Here is a 19,774-nt window from a genome sequence, read left to right as displayed (position 1 = left end):
GTTATTCCCACTTTTCTGACTGCATGCACTGTGGCCCCCAGGTTACATACCACAGTGTGGAAGTGCTAGTATTATAAACATTTACATGTGTAACATTCACATAAGTTTTAGCAAAGCTTACAGGAAATATCAATATACACAAGGAAACATCATCAATAAAATTTTACCCACCACATTTTGGAGGAAAATACCTAATACCTTCTAACTAACTCCTCTTCTACCTCCAGTTTATTACCGACTGTATCTAAGATTATGTAATGACTATACCATATTAACACCCTGTAAGCCACATTGAGCCTGCAAAAAGGTGGGATAATGTGGGGTACAAATGCAATACATAAAATCTAATAAAATAAACATAAAAAAGAAGAAGCTGCAGAGGAAGGCTCATTCTTGCCTGCTTTCTTTTTTAAATTACTGTATGATTGCTCAGACTGTGTCACATTTTGTGTTTGTCCTGCTTTTATTTACTCAACTTGGCATGTTTGGCTTGACTAATTTGAGACAAACAGAGCACAAGCCCACCCGTTCAAGAATGTAACAGACTTTTAATTCACATTTGTCTGTGTATGTTGGCAAAGAATAAGTCAAATATTTGATTGGGATACAATGACAGTTTCATTCAGATAGCACTGAATTGTAAACCAATAGCCTTAAGGGCATTTGATGATGTGTTAACCCAGTGGTTCTTAACCTCTTTGCCATCCTGAGACATATGACAGGGAACATTCATGTGTGTGACACATTGAATAAAACACACATACACACACACACACACACATATGGAGGGGTATTTTAGAAAAGGACATCCAACGCAGAATGTGGACTTCCCAGTCAGCATGTCACAAAGGGATGTCCATCTCAAATGTATCCTGTTCTAAAATAGATGTGAGATAAATGTCCAGCATGAACATCCATTTTGCAAACTGTGACACTGTGCGCAAATTCCAGGAATGCCCCTAACCAGCCCAAGCTGCTCCCATGGCCACACCCCATTTTTGGAGCTGTGTGGAAAAATATATATGTGCATCTTTATAGAATAGCAACTATAAAGATGTGCATTTAAATTCTAATTATCGCCAATTAACATTGATGATTGTTAGCGCCCAATTATAAGCTGTAATTGGCTCATTATACAATTAAATTGCAAGTGCAAATTGGACATGTGCACAATTTTGAGCGCCATAATAGAAATAGGGAGTAGTTATCTAATGTGGGACTGGGTGGAAGCTGGGTGCAATATGGGTTGACAGCTAGTGGATAGGTCAGTACCATGTGGTACCTGTCATCATTGTCAACAGGGCAACTGAACTTACCACCTCAACAGCAGGCAGTAAAAGCAGCTGTGCTATCAGCATTTAGTAGTGTGGAGGCTGTCAAAGCATGTTCCATGGTGATGCACCTTCTCCATTGTCTGATCTCTCCCCCATTATTTGATCTTCCTTAAAGTGACATCCCCATCTCATGATCCCTCCTTGTGATCTGATCCCTTTTGAAGTATCAAATTCTACCCCTTGAAGTAACACACCCCACCCCCTAGCTATAAGTATTTCCTTCCCCAGAATCCAACCCTTCCCCCAACCCCCTAACACCCCCAGAACTTACCTGGGGAGGTCACCATTGATGGTTTAGTGGGGCTCCCCTCTGTTCCCATCTAGGACCATTGCGGCAAAATGCGTGAACTTCTGGACAATTCTCATTTTGGATTTCAGACTCATCGTAATACAGACATTGCTAATTTCTGTTTTGGAAGCGATTAAAAAAGGTTTTGATAAGGGATCAAGATACTTTATGGTCACTTTAGATATTTCAACTGCATTTGATTCTGTAGTTATGAAATTTTAATAAGGATACTAGAAGCTTTTGGTTGGTCTGGCAAAGTATCAGCTTGGTTTGCTTCTTGATTCACATAAATTTCAGTGGTTAATGGTCGGCAGACTTCTTAGTTTGAAGCCAATTTAGAAGTACCACAAGACCAGCGCTTTCCACTATGGTTTTTAAATATTTTTCTATGCCCTCTTTGTAAACTGCTTACTTATCTGGGCCTTCAATTTAGAATATATACAAATGATATTCAAATTTTCTTTGACAATGACAAATCAGTTGTAGATAGTTTTGAATTTTTGATAATTTATCTGACATCAATTAATATATGGATGAAAGCTAATTGATTATATCTGAACATGGCTAAAAGGTTCTGGTGCTATCTGGTTTTCATTCTGCTGACATTCTATCTAAGGGACTCTTTTACTAAGCTGCGGTAGGGCTACTGTGCAGGTAGTGAGTGGCAAAACAGCACTATCATGGGGTGTGCCCAGGGATCCTGTGGTAGTTTGTGTTTGCTGTGTGGCGTTTCCCATCAGAAAATATTTTTCTATTTTGTAACATGGAGGCGCAGTGTAGGCATGCCTGGTGGTAATTGACCATCGCTATGCACTGTCCAATTACCACCAGGTTAACATGTGAGCCCTTACTGCCTACAAAATAGGTGGCGCTAAAGGGAAATGGGACTTGATATACCGCCTTTCTGAGGTTTTTGCAACTACATTCAAAGCAGTTTACATATATTCAGGTACTTATTTTGTACCAGGGGCAATGGAGGGTTAAGTGACTTGCCCAGAGTTGCAAAGAGCTGCAGTGGGAATTGAACTCAGGTCCCCAGGATCAAAGTCCACTGCACTAACCACTAGGCTACTCCTCCTAAAGGCTCAGGCAGCAAATGGCCGCACCCTAAATTTAATATTCACATACGGTTATTTAATGCTCCATTTAGAAAAAGGCCTGATTCCCGCTGTGGTGAAAAGGGCACTGCACTTTCACGCACCAAAACTAGCATAGGCCACTTTTTACCGTGGCTTAGAAAAAGGGCCCCTAAATTTTTAATTAATGGTGTTAAAATTTCTATTGTACCAAAAATTGAGTATCTAGGAGTACTATTAGATTCATTGCTAACCATGAGACTTTATACTTGTAAATTTTTTCATAAATTAAAATTAGTCAGACAGTTAAGTGATTTATTTTCAGAATAGTGGTTCAAAGTTTGGTAAACACATTTTGATAACTGTAATGGAATACAGATTGCTCTTTCAATCAGAGGCATAGCTAGCTGGGTCGCCAGGGGAGCAACCACTCCCCCGAATGGACTCGTGCCAGCGCCTACTTTTCACATGATCTGCTGCATGAAAAAAAAGCATCGTCAATAGTCAGCTCCGCTCCCCTCGATGCTTCAACCTGGCTATGCTTCTGCTTCCAATTTAATTTTTAAAAGCACTTTAAAAACACTTCAGGTTGTGCAAAAAGTTTGTGCTCTTTTAATTTCAGGTTGTTCTATATTTTGTCATATTTCTCTGAGTTTATTTAAACTTCACTGCTTTCTATTGAATGAAGAATACAATATTAAGGGCCCTGTTTACAAAGGCACACTAGCGTTTTTAGCTTGTGCTAACCATATAGATGTCCTTAGGAATATTACAGGCATCTCCATGATTAGCGTGTGCTAATTTTTAGTGTACACTAAAAACATTAGCATGCCTTTGTAAACAGGGCCCTAAGGAGGTCTTTTACTATAATGCTCTGACATTTTTAGCGTTCGCTAAAAATAGGCACACGCTAAATGCTAGAGACACCATTGTATTCATATGGGCGTCTTTAGTGTTTAGCACATGCCTATTTTTAGCTCATGGTAAAAATGCCAGTGCACCTAAGTAAAAGACCACCCCTAAGTTTTGTCTTTGATATTCAAAGTTTTAAATAATAATGTCCCTGCAATTACTGTATGTTTATCAACCAGTTAGGACTTTGCTGGAGGTACCTTCTTTCCTTTAGTGAAGTTTGAAGAATATAGGTCCTCAGTTTGTAATATAGTGTGTCTAAAGATATGGAATGCATTACCAGAAGACATGTGCACAATAAAATATAGGGGCCATTTTACTAAGGCGCTACGAAAAATGGTCTGCGCTGGTGTAGGCGCATGTATTGGACACACACAGGACCTTTTTTCAGCACCTGCAAAAAAAATCAGCATGCATCCATTTTGGGTCTGAGACCTTACCGCCACCCATTCACTTAGCGGTGAGGTCTCACACGTTAACCGAGCGGTAATTGTCAACGCTCATACACTGCCGATTACCACCCAGTTAGCACCACACAATAGAAAATAGAAATTATTTTCTGCTGTGCATTTTGGAAGCATGTCAAAATTAGAATTACCGCCCAGGGCACACAGTAGCTGGATGGTAGTTCCAAGTTGACGAGCATTGTATGGATGTAGGCGCCTACGCACTTTAGTGAAAGGGCCCTATAATGAATTTTTAAAAACCTTTAAAGATGTGCTTTTTAAGCAGGCTCATGGAATTGAACAGACTGTCTTTGATTTGAGATATTGAGTTACTACTTTTAAGTGATTTTTAGTCTTGTTTTATTTTTATTTTATGTATGTAAATTCTATATTGATTTTATATTTTTATGTTGTAAATGTTAAGCTTGTTAACTTGTATGCTGCCAAGAATGGTACATTGTGCAGCCTATAAATTTTTAAATAGAATAAATAAATAGATTACAAGCAGTTCTCTCTCAAGTATATCAATTATGGATATCCTGAAAACCATTCTATAATAGAGACAAGAGCACACATTCAATGGCTTTGTTCCTGTGATGACAAAATGGCCAAGCAAAAATGAATAAAATTTAACATTGCTAGAAATTATGGGGTCCTTTTACTAAGTTGTGGGAAAAAGGACCCTGCATTAGTGGTGTGGGCTGGTTTTTCCCACACACCAGTGCTCTTTTTACTGTAGTGGATAAAAAGCAAAAAAAAAAAAATGGCCATGTGGCAAGATAACACTTACCGCATGGCCATGTGGTGGGGAGCACTTACCACCATCCATTGAGGTGGCGGTAAGGGCTGAGCGGTAATCCAGCAGTAACCGGACAGCGCGCGGTGATGCCTGATTACTGCCAGGTTAGCACCAGGCTAAACAAAATCAATTTTTTTCTGGTGCACCGGCAATGGTATACACTCGAGCCAGAACTACTACTGGCGGCCGCATAGGGCCAGCAGTACTTCCGATTTAGCGTGCGGTAAGCCTATGTTGGGTTTACCATCGCTTTGTAAAAGGGTCCCTCCATAAGAAACAATATGACATCAATGTTTTCTGACTATCCATTCCTAGTCTATAATCTGTTTATACAAGACAGGGTAGGAAGAAAGGGTGGGGTGGATTGCTTTCATGCATGTAAAAATAATATGAAAGCAACATACCTACTTTTACTTATATTAATGTAATATATAAATCTCCTTCACAAGTAGGAGAAAGATCACCTGAATATTACAAATGGAGGGGGGGGGGGGGGGGGGGGATGTTTCTGATATCTTAGTAGATGATCATTTGGCATCCAGTGATTACCAGATGGTGTGGTTCAGAATTAAGACACAAGTGGAAATTGTTCACTCATAAGCAGGGGCGGCCCTGTAATAAGGCCAACTGAGGCTGTGGCCTCAGTCATCAACTTTGAGGAGCAGCATTATAGTTAAGCCAGCCAATTAGAATGAGAGAAATTCCCATACCCACGGCAAAGACAAGAGCCCTATAAAAGAGCAACAAGCAAAGAGCAGGAGCGAGATACAATATGTGTACATAGAGTTGTTGCTCACTGCTCCGCTCTAGCTTGGCTATTGGCACCACTGGCTACTTATACTGCTGCCACTGCCTCTGCTGCCTACCCCCATACAGCATGAGTGCTTTTGCTCTGGACCCTGGGCCGAGGACCGCTTCTTGCTGGCCCCAGGACTGCCTTCTGCTGCTGCCTGCAAGTATCTTGCGACCCACTCCGCATATCTTGTTCTATCCCCCACTAGCTGCCAGCTGCGATGGCACTGATTCCACTAGCAGCTAACATTCCTTCCACTTCTTCTTCCTTCTCCCTCGTGGTGCTTCAGGTCTCCTTTCCTTACCCGCCTCTTGGCACGACAGTCTCCCCCCTCAAGGTGCAACAGATCTCCCTTAGATCCCACCCCCATGGCATGACAGACCTTCTTCTCTTACCACCCCCCCCCCTTCCAGTCCAGTAAATCTCCTTCCTTTAGCCTCTAGAAGTTGCCAGCTGCTGATTCCTGTAGGCTGCTGCACAGTGTCCTGCCCCTGAGGAAAGAGGAAATGACATCACAGAGTGGGACACCACACACTCAGAGAAGACTGACCCCAGAGCTGGGTACTGATTCTTGGACAGTTAAGAGGTGAAAGACCAGTGGGGCCAGGAATTGACAGATGAGACCGGGAGAGAGGGTGGTTTTGAGAAAGATGCATTACTGGGAGGGAAGAGGGGTGGTTCTGAGTGAGATGCAGTACTGTGTGTGTGGGGGGGGGGGGAGGGGGGGGATATGAGTGAGATGTTGTACCAGGAGGGGGCGAGCAAGATGCAGTATTGGGAGGGGGGGTATGAGTGAGATGCAGTAATGGAAGAGGGGGGTATGAGTGGGATGTAGTACTGGGAGAGTGTGTATGTGTGCATGAGATGCAGTAATGGGAGAGGAGGGTGAATGAGATGCAATAATGGGAGAGGGGGCATGAGTGAAATGTAGTACTGGGAGAGGAGGTGTGTGTGTGTGTGTGTGAGATGCAGTACTGGGAGTGTGTGTGTGTGTGTGTGTGAGTGTGTGTGTGTGTGTGCGCGTGAGATGCAGTACTGGAAGAGGGGATGTAGGGGTGTATGAGTGTGGGTATAGGGGTGTGTGAGATGCAGTACTGGGAGTGTGTGTTAGGTGGGCAGAAAATGACTAAAGAGCAATTATTCTGGACTTGTTTCTAGGAATATGACAGTACCTCTTATTTGGCCCTTAGGTTCCTGCCAGGCTGCACCAATGAAAGGAATAATGCAAAAAAATGGAAATATATTATTTATTATGGATATACAAATAACAATATGGCAAAATGCAAAGCAAGTTACAAAATTCTGTTCACTATCAAAATATACTGATTATTCCATATATATATATATATATATATATATATATATATATATATATATATATATATATATATATATATATATATATATATATATATATATACTGAGAAGATTACACACTTAGCAGCAAAATAAGGCTAAAGACCCCACAGGTACTGTTATAATCAATCAGTTGCAGGCAAAAGCCAACTAACTGTACCTTGAACTATAGGTAGAAGATGCCTGTTTCACTCACCCTTTTTCAGTCTGTAGGTTCTAGACTTACAGTGGAAAAAGAATCAGAATTTTTCCCTGCAGGTCTATCCCAGTCCAGGAATAAAACCCAAGATCTTGGGTTTGCTCTGTATACTGATTGCACAGTCTTTTGGGAAAGCCACAGAGCTGCAGCGGAACAGACCTTTTCAGCTTTTAGCACAAGGAATTCACTTCACTGATGGTTGCAATCTTTCTCTTGGTTCATGTAGTCTCGGAGACTCTGTTTCTTTGAAAACTGCTTCTCCATGCCTTCCAGGAGATAAGGTGGCTTCATCCTTGGATGAAGCCAGCACTGCTATGCCAAACAGTAGTTTTCCTTTGTAGAAAGATGGTTTCTGATATATTCAAGCCACAGGCTGTAGAATCCATATGAGAACAGGAAAGGATGTTTAGGCTTACCGGGCCTCTGACCAGCAAAGGTGAGACATCAGGAAAATACCCCTACCCCCCCCCCCCCCCCCCCCAAAGAGGTGGAATTAACTAAGGGAGTCTATTCCATCTCCAAGCTAACTAACAATGCAACTAGAAAGGTTAGAACTAGGACTCATGGTCAAGAAGACTGCAGAGATGCATCAAAATGAATATAAGAGCAAACTCAAAAGTAACGCTCTTTAACAATGTAACTAGAAGTAAATACTTCAGTCAATCATATAAAAATGTTCAAAGGTAACTTCAAAAATGCTAATATAGCAAATAACTGAATACCAGAACAAATAATATAGTGTTAGTAAAATGACTTAACTCATGAAACAATAATCAAAATCAAAATCAAATCATATGGTACTACATAATGCATGGCAAAAACATCGGCATAGATTAGTACATATTGTGATACTGAAAACAAAGAGACAGCTTAGTGGAGAATTACTCCACTAAGTGATTGACCTCCACAAAATATAGCAATCTCAGACTCAATGGTGGTGGACCTTGATGAATGATGCAGTGTAAATGGACAACTTCTTGCACCAAGAAGACAGCAAACAGGAACAAAATGGTCCACAAGATGGTGAAGATGGAGAGAGTTTTAAAACATAAGGAGTGGACACAGTTCAGGAATAAGAAATGAACAATAGCAAAATTCGCCCTTTCCTCTCTGAGCACACCACCCGAACTCTCAACCACTCTCTCATTACCTCTCACCTTGACTACTGCAACCTACTCCTCACTGGCCTCCCACTTTGCCACCTATCCCCCCTTCAGTCCGTTCAGAATTCTGCTGCACGTCTTATCTTCCGCCTGGACCGATATACTCACATCACCCCTCTCCTCAAATCACTACACTGGCTTCCGATCAGGTACCGCATACAGTTCAAGCTTCTCCTACTAACCTAGAAATGCACTCGATCTGCAGCCCCTCCTTATCTCTCTACCCTCATCTCCCCTTACGTTCCTACCCGTAACCTCCGCTCTCAAGACAAATCCCTCCTTTCAGTACCCTTCTCCACCACCGCCAACTCCAGGCTCCGCCCTTTCTGCCTCGCCTCACCCCATGCTTGGAATAAACTCCCTGAGCCCATACGCCAGGCCCCCTCCCTGACCATCTTCAAATCCCTACTCAAAGCCCACCTCTTCAATGTCGCCTTTGGCACCTAACCACTTTACCTCTATTCAAGTAATCTAGACTGCCCCAACTTGTCATTTCATCCGTTAGATTGTAAGCTCCTTTGAGCAGGGACTGTCCTTTTTTGTCAAACTGTACAGCGCTGCGTAACCCTAGTAGCACTCTAGAAATGTCAAGTAGTAGTAGTAGTACCCCTTCCACATAATCCTATTCAAACTGTACAAATTTTACCACTCCAGTTAAAATTAAGTGTACTTCTACTCTTATCCTACTCTGTATTGCTCACTAGAAGCTGTAGTCCCATCCCCAGAGACTTATCAACCTCATTGGGATTACTTCTCTCTATATGCTACTATATATTTGTCCCAGAGTTGTATTCTCTTTTCCGGAACCTTATCAGCTTCCTTGCACCTACTGTTACTCTATTTTCTACTCTGTATAAATTCCCAGAGTTGGTACTCTCCTCTCCAGAACCTGTAAGCCACATTGAGCCTACTGCTATGCAGGAAAATGTGGAATACAAATGTAATAAATAAATAAATAAATAAGATATTCACAAAACATATCTAGAACTTCAATTTCAGGAACACTGGATCTATATTGAGGTAAAATAGAAAAACTCCCCCAACAAGAAGAAAAACATTATTGGGAAAAAGGAATCCACTAGTCAGGATTAGACAATGGAAATCATGAGGAACAAGGGAAAGAAATGTTCAGAACCACAAGTGGATTGGGAAGCAGAAAATAAAGAACATCTTGAAGAACAGGTATGGGAACAGGCTCAATCAATTTGGTAACAGCTCCAATCAGCATGAAAACCAGGAACAGAATCTTCAAAATTTGTTTCATACAAGTGGGACAAAGTGATTGGGATGACACAGTCTCGATAGATTGATGTGGACCCATGTAAGGGAATCTTCACCATAAGAATTTTCTTGAGGTGAAGCCTTTTCCACAATAGGACATGCACCATGCCAACTGGGCAAAAGTTTCATTTTCTTAGCCTAGGTCAAAATTTAAAGGTGAACACCTTGTCGCCAATGTGGTATTCTTCTGAGGTAGTCCCTTGATCAAAGTAGGCTTTTCTAGCTCTAGTGCTACTTTCCAAGTTCTTTTGGGCAAAGGCAAATGCACTTGTTAGCATAAATGAGTAACAAATTAATTGACTAAATGAGTGACAAATTCATGGACATTAGCAGCACTAAATAATTTCACATAATTAATTCTGTACAACAAATGAATAAGTAACAACATCTACTTACCTATTGTTATTTCAAAATGAAAACACTTGTGTGTCACGGTTGTGACTGTATCCCATGCCTACACTCACCTCGCCTCCGGGTGACCAGGCCCTATGGCTGCTGTGGACTGTCTTCTTCCTGTTTCCCAGACGTGTTCCAGAGTTCATTCCAGTCCTGCTGTTCCAGCACTCCAGACTTGCCCTGGTGTTCCTGCTGCCAAGCCTCACTTGTGACCTCATCTGTAATTGCCTTTATTAAGCAACTGGAAACTTTCAGGCTTGCCTTTGCAACAGAGGTCTTCAGATGAGTTTTTATCTGTATGTGCTTGTTGCAGTTCCTGCCCTGCTAGTTCTTGCCCTGTTTGTCTTTAGCTTCAGTTCCCTTCCTGCTTGTGTCTGCCCTGCCAGCCTTCAGTTTTAGTTCTGACCCTGCTTGTAACCTGTTTGTTTGAGAATTCTGAATCCTGTTCCATCCAAGCTTGTGTGAGAATCCTGAATCCTGTTTGTTTGAGTATCCTGAATCCTATTTCAGCCAAGCTTCTTTGAGAATCCTGAATCCTGTTCCTGAATCCTGAATCCTGTTCCAGCCAAGCCTGTCTGAGAATCCTGAATCCTGTTCCAAAATCCTGAATCCTGTTCAAGCCAAGCCAAGCCTGTTCTAGAATCCGGTTGTTCCAGTCCTGCTTATTCCAGCCCTGCTCATCTATAGCTTCAGTCCCCATCCTGCTAGTTCTGGTCCTGCTTGTACCAGCCTGTCTGTGTTCAACCTCACTTCCTGTTGGGTGGTTCACCTGCTGCTGCTGCTCACTGGCAGTGGCCCAAGGGCTCACGACTCCTTACTTTGTGACAGACTGTGACATTGTGAAACAATTGAGAAGTGGCACAAATGGCCATGAGATCCAAGAGTAACTTCATAACTCAATCCTTGTCAGAAGGTAACACATTCTTCATCAGGATGGTAATGATGGTATGGTTGGCAATAATGGTAATATGTAGGTCAGTAAACCCACAATCATGGGAATCTCCAGCAAACAGATCCTTGTACTGGTACAACAACTCAGTCAACTGCATCTTCTTTGCATCATCAGTAGTATAAGCATCAGCTTGTTTCAAGTGATCATTCACTATTACAATGAATTTGGAGAAAGGCTGGTTGGATGTAAGCTCAACTTGCTTTTCATTGTTCTCCTCAAGAGATGAAGTTGCAATGTAGTGGATCACTCTAGGAGTCTGGGTTAAAGACAACCTTCTGGACAAAATCATGAAGTCATCCTCAAATGGCACTTGAGAACACAGTGCATCATATGGCCTGACCAACTCAAGAGAGCTAAGGTCTCTGGGAGAGGTAAAAACACAATCAGTTGTCTCCCCCACCCCTTCAAGGCAGATGTTCCAAGAGGAAGGCAGTCTGCCATAGCTATGCCAACTTACCCAACAGCAGAAAAGGATGCTCCCTTCAGAAATCTAAGAGGCTTTCCTGCCAAAATGTCAACATCTTCAGACTGAGAATTGGTGACCAACAAGTGAAAAGAGACAGCAGTCATCTCCAGGCATAGCAAAATATCAAGAGTCAAGCCCAAGTCCTGAAACTATGCATGATGAGTGAAGAACACCACCTTGTCCAGGAGTCTCTGGCCATGTTTCAAGCACAGCTGGAGAGAAATGTCTTCCACCTTCCCCGGAATCCAAAAATCTTCAGTGTACATCACCTCACAGGTCTGAGGTTTGGCAGTTCAGACTTCAGGCTAGCACTTACGGTCTGGAACTCCCCAGGGGTACCTTGCATGCCCTCTCAATGGACATGACTTACAAGTCCACATAAATTCCCTGTCTGACAAGGCAATCCAAACCCAAACATGAGGGCCATTGCAAGCCTCGGACACTTGACTGATGGAATTTGCATAGACTTCACCAGACGGCAGTAAAATGGTTCACTGATCATGGAAATGTCGCTATGTAATAACAGATGTCTGAAGTGGCTGAGTTCCATTCAGCTGGACTGTAGCTGTCAAATCATCATGCTCCTGGTTCAGACTGGCACACATGCCTGCATAGGCAGTCGGTGGTCCAACTGTTTGAGGAGGCTAAAGGGGGCGGGGTTAGGGGTGGGGCCAGGGGTGGGGCTTAAATCCATAATTGTCTGATAACACACTGAAAAAAAAAATAATAAAAGTCACAATACCTTTTATTAAATTTAGATATTAGCTATGTATCATATGTGAAAGAATAAAGTGGTTGCTCAAAGCATATACTAGCCACAATCGCTCAACTGCAAAACACTATGCACAACTATGTGCAAAAACACACTCAGAACCTTACTGTACCATAAATATTACACTGGGCAGAACCTAATACACCAATATACCACCCATACGGAAAATGCAGACTGTCAACAATATGAAACAAGGGATCATAATATCATAATTCTCATGTAGAGCCACAAAACACTCTATTTTTTTTGTTACATTTGTACCCCGCACTTTCCCACTCATGGCAGGCTCAATGCAGCTTACATGGGGCAATGGAAGGTTAAGTGACTTGCCCAGAGTCACAAGAGCTGCCTGTGCCAGGAATCAAACTCAGTTCCCCAGGACCAAAGTCCACCACCCTAACCACTAGGCCACTCCAATTCATATGTAATGTGGGATAAAATGCCATAAATAAGTAAATAAATAAATATAAACATTTAATGTTGAGCACCTAATTCTCAAAGTGGACATATTCCAAACACTATAATGAAAATAAAATGATCTTTTCTACCTTTGTTGTCTGGTGACTTTGTTTTTCTGATCATGCTGGCCCAGTATCCAATTCTGCTGCTATTTGTCCTCTTAACTCCGTTTCCAGGGCTTCCTTTCCATTTATTTCTTTACTTTCCGCCTTTCTTCTTCATTTCTTGCCGTAAGTAAAAGCTGGGTCTTCCACAGACTTGACTGTCCAGTGGATCCAGCTTCTGCCTATTTTCTTCCTCCATGTGCAGTTTTTCTCTCTTTAAATCAAATATTACCACCATGGTTGAATATCAGCTCTCCCCCGCAGGTTCAGCAAGCTCTCTTTCCCCCTCCGCCCCCCAGTCCACATCTATAACTTGTCTCCCCCTCCAGGGTCTTACATATTTTCTTCCTCCTGCCTGCCTGCCTGCCCTCCTTCCCTACCCCACCCAGGACTATCAGAGCAGCACTTTCAGCTCTCTTTCTCTCCCAAAGGTTCAAGCTGATCCTTTGTGAGAGAGCTGAAGGCCTCATCTCTCTCTCCCCCAAAGATTCAGCAAGCAAGCTCTCTCCAGTCCCTCCCTCTAAGTCCCACTCCTTCCTTCTCTCCCTCCTGGTTCTAGTCTCTCCCTCAGTACTCCTCCCCCTTAGAAGTAATCGGACACTTGCCTTAGTCTTTCTTCTGTGGCGTGCAGTGCTGCACAGTAGAGACCACAGCAGCCCTGCCTCGTGAACTCGGACTTTTCCCTGGCTGTGACATGTCCCTCCTTCGCAGAAGCAGGAAACGGAGGGAGAGCGCGTCATTGGTGAAGGCAGAGTCAGCAGGCCTGCTGTAATCGCTAGTGGAGACTACTACTGGCAGTAGTGTGAGTCGGGGGCGGGGCGTCTTTCACCGCGCTCACGAATGGGCAGAACAGAAGGTCAGGTCCCGCAGGAAGTTGCCGCTCTTCTTTCTGTTGTTGTGCTGATGCTGCTCCGGATACCGTGGGGAGGCAGTGAGCGGAGGAGTTTGGGTTGGCTTTCGGCTGGGGAGGCTTAGCCTCCCCAAGCCTCTTATACTGGGCGCCTGTGCATGCCTGGATGTGACATGGCAGGATTGGAAAGAGCAGAAGAGGTTACCTGAGGTACATCCTTGGAAGCAGTCAGCTGATCACATGCAGCAGGCGAGTCTGTTAGAACAATCTCCAAATTATCAGCATTAAGAACAATGTCAGCCATCAGATTATTCTTGACTCTGATTACTTCACCATGTTCCTGTTCCCCCCAACCCCCACCCCCAGAGCTGTCTCCAAATGGAGATCCAAAAGCTGTGGATTTGCTGAACACTGGAAACTTATTTGAATTGCTGGGCTGTCCAGAGGAAAATTGGTAACTGCAGCAACGCGATTCATGACTGCAGAATTGCATCAGTGCGACTTGTGGCTGCAAAAAAAAAGATGACTGCGCATAAGATAAGTACTTGATTTCTTAACTTCGAGCAAGTGCATTATGAAACACATGAGGGGTGTTCAAGCGTAACTAAGGACATCAGGTGCCTAAAGTATATTTCAATGATATGGTGAAGCTTGAAGTTAGAAGTGGTGCATCTGTTTGAAAGGAACACGATTTTGGACACATTTTTGAATTTTGTTTAAATATAAGAAGGTTTTAGCCAATGATGAGGACCAGATCTTATTGACCATTACTTAGGTCATTTTGATCACCAGTAGTTCATTAGACCTATGGGTCTGGAGTTCCTTGAGGCTTTTCCTTCTTTACAAATAGACATTCACTCATTTATAGATTTTGTGGATCATTTGATTTATTTGGTTATATTGTAGAATAGGCCACAGCCTCTTCAAGGAATCATTTCCAAAGAAAAAGTCCTCACTTTCACTTGTATAATTGATGACAGGGTATATGACAGTCCTTGTCTCAAGCTGTAAAGGAAACCAAACCTGATACACTGTACCAGTGCTGTTATTGCTAAAAGCCACAAGTGACACATCACAGGGCATAACACAAAGGTTATCCTGGTCTTCCCCTACTCCACCCCCAGGAAAGCCTCAAACTTCAGACACATACCCTGGGTAATGAAAGTCACCTCAAAGGCTGTATCAAACAGACCCTGACATGGGAACACATGTTGGGCCAACAAAGGCAATGCATACCTGCGGCCCATAGGCATAAGTTTACCCAACATGTGCTTCCTGACAGTGTCCAATGAAGGAAGCCACTCCTGGTCTGGAGACTGGTCACCTGCGAATACAGCAACAATCTTCTGAATGGCAGCAGAGGTAGCACTCAATTGCACAGCAGAGACAAGAGCCTGTGAAGAAAAGGTAGGGACAGTTAGTCATGCCTGCTTTTCTTCTGAAGAGCAGCAGTAGTGGGCAGGAAAGAATGGGGCTCTTTTCTGCCCCCAAAGAGGCCACCCATCTTGCTCTTTCAATGTTCATAGATAGGGTTGTTGCAGTTTGAGTTCTTAACTTGTTGGTGCTGGTATAGTATGGTAGGCTTCTGAGTGTCTGTTTGCAAGGTTTTGTTAGTGTCTGGTAGAGGAAGTTTGCACCATTGTATTTTGTCACTATTTGATGAAACAGGCAGCAAAATACGACAGTGTGTGTTTTGGCCCTCCAAATGTTACAATGTATAAAATATGGCCCCTGATAGAAAAAGGTTGGACAAGGCTGCCTTAATCTGACTGGACATTTTGCAGAAAGTGTCCAAAAATCCAGTAGCAAGCATGACCATTTTTCAACCTGAAAAGTCTTTTTTTTTAATGGCCATTTGCTAGATGTTGTTCTGCTCAGTGTGTCTGTTTGACCATTTATTTGTGTTTTATATTGTATTACCATTTTTAAAATTGATTTTCTATTGGGCCCTTTTACTAAGCTGCGTTAAGGCTGATTGCTGAAACATGGTCCTTTTTGGGTCTTTTAATAAACTATAGTGTATATATTCAAAGCAATTTAAACAGCCAGGAAAGGTTCCTGGCCATTTAAATCACTCCGTTGGAGTTAAGCAGGGACATTCAGTGACACTTAACTAGATAGTGCTGCTGAATATTCCTGCTAACTGGTGAAGTTAGGGGCGGGCTGGGGACTGAGTTTGAGTGGAGCACTATTCTACCCAGTTAGCAGCAATATATAGTCCACCAACCAGTTAGGTAACCTCATAAAGTTAGGACAGAAAAAAGGTCTGTCTTAACTTTATGCAGTGAGGCTAACTGAAAACTGGTCTAAATATTGGTTGCTGTCCGGGTAGCAGCCAAAAAGGTTTGGCTGAGCCAGGGGGGTGAGGAGGGCTAGGGCATATTAATGGGGATTCTGAAGTCCCAGGGAGTACGAGGGGATCGGAAGGGGAGGTCTGTACCTGGCCATTATTTTTTATGTGGGTCCCATCCAATATTTAGCCAGGATCCACATAAGAGCCAGCGGCTAGCACTTAAAGAATTAGTGTCAGATATTCAGTGCTGGTGCCACTGACCACTGTGGCCTGAATATCAACTGGTATATTCTTTAGGCTACATTATCTCTATTTTTCTAGCTGGTTCCACTTGTTGCTGTTTCTATTTAGATTTTAGCAATGCCTTTGACACAGTTCTACAAAGACAACTCATAAGCAGAGTGCCCTTGTTATAAGCCCTAAGGTGACTGACCAGGTTAGATACTAGTTGAGAGGGATGTGATAAAGCATAAAAGCACGTGGAATTCATTCTGAGGTTAGAGGCAGAAATTTGAGACAGGGACACAAAGCCCACTAGCATGTTATATCTCCTTCAGCTTCCGACTGCCTTTGGACCCCCTATAACATGGGGACCCAGGACAATTGCCCTGTTTGTACCCCTTAACACCAGCCCTGGCCTCTGGTGAGGCCTTAGTTGGAGTACTGTGTACAATTCTGGAGACCATACCTTCAAAAACATAAATAGGATGTAGTCAGTCCAGGATGACTACGAAAATGGTCAATGGTCTTCATCTTAAAGCATATGAGGACAGACTTAAAGATCTAAATATGTATATATTTGTAAAAGAAACAGGAGAAGGGAGATATGACAGAGACATTTAAATACCTTTGTGGCATAAATGTACAGGAGATGGGTTTCTTTTATTTGAATGGAAACTCTGAAATGAGGAGACATAGGATGGATGCAGTGGTGTGCTGGTAAATGTTTAACAACAGGCTCTCTCCCTGGTCCCCCTCTGCGTCCCCCCGTCCCCCTCTGCGCCCCCCCAAATTGCAGAGATAAACATAGTAACATAGTAGATGACGACAGAAAAAGACCTGCACGGTCCATCCAGTCTGCCCAACAAGTCAAACTCATATGTGTATACCTTACCTTGATTTGTACCTGCCTTATTCAGGGCACAGACCGTACAAGTCTGCCCAGCAGTATTTCCCGCCTCCCAACCACCAGTCCCACCTCCCATCACTGGCTCTGGCACAGACCGTATAAGTCTGCCCTCCACTATCCTCGCCTTCCCCCCACCTGAGATGGCTATAGCCGGGGAGAGAGCCTGGGGAGGGGGCAATGCATTACTCCAGGGAAAAAAAATTAAATGATCCCAGGTTCCAATCTAATTCATGTTTAATATGCGATAAAATGCCATAAATAAGTAAATAAAAATAAACTTTTAATGTTGAGCACCTGATTCTCAAAGTGAACATATTCCAAACATTATAATGAAAATAAAATGATTTTTTCTACGTTTGTTGTTTGGTGACTTTGTTTTTCTGATCATGCTGGCCCAGTATCCGATTCTGCTGCTATCTGTCCTCTTAACTCCATTGCCAGGGCTTCCTTTCCATTTATTTCTTTCCTTTCCTCCTTTCTTCTTCATTTCTGGTCCTCCGCAGACTTGACTTGTGGATCCAGCTTCTGCCTATTTTTTTCATCCATGTGCAGTTTTCCTCCTCTCTTCCTTTTCCCTCATCTCCTTCCTCACTCTTCCCTCCCCTCCATCCATGTCCAGCATTTCTTCTCTCTCCCCTGCCCTCCCCTCCATCCACCCATGTCCAGTGACTCCCTTCTCTCCCCTGCCCCCCTCCTCCAGTCACCCATGTCCAGCGACTCCCTTCTCTCCCCCTGCCCCCCTCCTCCAGCCACCCATGTCCAGTGACTCCCTTCTCTCCCCCTGCCCCCCTCCTCTAGCCACCCATGCCCAGTGACTCCCTTCTCTCCCCCTGCCCCCCTCCTCCAGTCACCCATGCCCAGTGACTCCCTTCTCTCCCCCTGCCCCCCTCCTCCAGCCACCCATGTCCACTGACTCCCTTCTCTCCCCTGCCCCCTCCTCCAGCCACCCATGTGAGGAGTGAGGTGCTGATGTTCTTTTTGGACTTTTCAGCAGCCTTTGATTTAATTCAACACAATAGACTTGTACTGTGTATTAATGTTGTGTTGGGTGGTATGGTTATGAAGTGGATTACTGTATATCATTTTTGGAAAGGAGAAGTATTGGGATTGAGATAGATGGAACACCCATCAAGTTGGAGATTTTTTTGATATTGGACTACCCCAGGAATTGGCATTGTCCCTTTGTTATTTAATATGTTTTTACAACCATTAGGGGAGACCATTAGGCAGTTAGGTTGAGAATGCTACATTTATACTGACGTCCCTATGTATTAGATGAAATTTCTTTGGGGTTGGGACAAATCATACAGCAGCTTACAACTTGTGGAATGTGAATATGACTAAGGAATGGATCCTAAGGAGCTTAGCCGAGATTGGGTGGCGGAAAGCAGGGATGGTGCTGGGCAGACTTATACGGTCTGTGCCCTGAAAAGGACAGGTACAAATCAAGGTAAGGTATACACAAAAAGTAGCACATATGAGTTTATCTTGTGGGGCAGACTGGATGGACCGTGCAGGTCTTTTTCTGCCGTCATCTACTATGTTACTATGTATGTCCAGTGACTCCCTATTCTCCCCTGCCCCCCTCCTCCAGCCACCCATGCCCAGCGACTCCCTTCTCTCCCCTTCCCCCCTCCTCCAGCTACCCATGTCCAGCAACTCCCGTCTCTCCCCTGCCTCCTCCTCCAGCCACCCATGTCCAACGACTCCCTTCTCTCCCCTGCCCCCCCTCCAGCCACCGAGGTTGTCCAACGGATGCTTCAGGGCAGGCAGGAAAGATCCCCAGACTTTCCTGCCCGCTGCCGACGCTGACTCTCCCCCGCTGCCAGATCGCTATTCAAAATGGCCACCGAGACTTACAAGGGCAGCCTCAGCAGAAGTCTCGCAAGGCCGCCGCTGGAAGTCTCGGCGGCCATTTTTAAAAAGCGATCTGGCAGCGGGGGAGGGTCAACGCCAGCAGCGGGCAGGCAAGACTGCCTGCCCCGAAGAATTTGCTGGACAAGGTAGGGAGCGGACCCTGTAGGAGGGAGGGAGGGACCGAGCAGACGGACAGACAGACCCCGTAGGAGGGAGGGAGGGAGGAGGGAGAGCTGGCTTGCCCTCAGGAACAACCAGCTCACAAATCGGTAAAAAATTTAACAACCGGCTCTTGCGAGCCCGGTGCAAGCCGGCTCCAGCACACCACTGGATGGATGTGAAAGAGGTACATTCAGGGGTACTCAAAGGAATGATTTCTTTACAGAAAGGGAGTTGGTGGAAATGAAAACCTGGGACAGGCACAGAAGATCTTTGAAGGAGAAGAAGGATTTATAGACTTTCGTAGTCAATATGCATAGGTATACTGAATAGGTTGTATTGCTATCTGCCGTCATTTTCTAAATTTCTACGTTTAAACATCCAGTCCACCAGTCTTGTCAGGTCCCACGACAACTCCTCATAATTCAGTCATAATTTAACAACTTTTGTAGCTCTTTCCATATTGCTAACTTCTTATAGTGCACAAAGCATACATTGAAAGGCATCGGTGTAGATATTAAACAGTCATATATTAAAGAATGATCATATTACCATTGTAAAGGATGGGTAAGAGCTCTATTAAGTTGCATGTCTAGTGTGATAATTTATAATATACTATTAAAAAGACTAGTGTGAATTATATATGAATGAAAAGGGTATAAATAAAAGTATAATAAAAAGTATAAAGG

This window comes from Microcaecilia unicolor, chromosome 10 (assembly GCF_901765095.1).
Source record: "Microcaecilia unicolor chromosome 10, aMicUni1.1, whole genome shotgun sequence".
In the NCBI taxonomy this organism is placed as follows: Eukaryota; Metazoa; Chordata; class Amphibia; order Gymnophiona; family Siphonopidae; genus Microcaecilia; species Microcaecilia unicolor.
Note: the sequence above shows the minus strand (reverse complement) of the source record.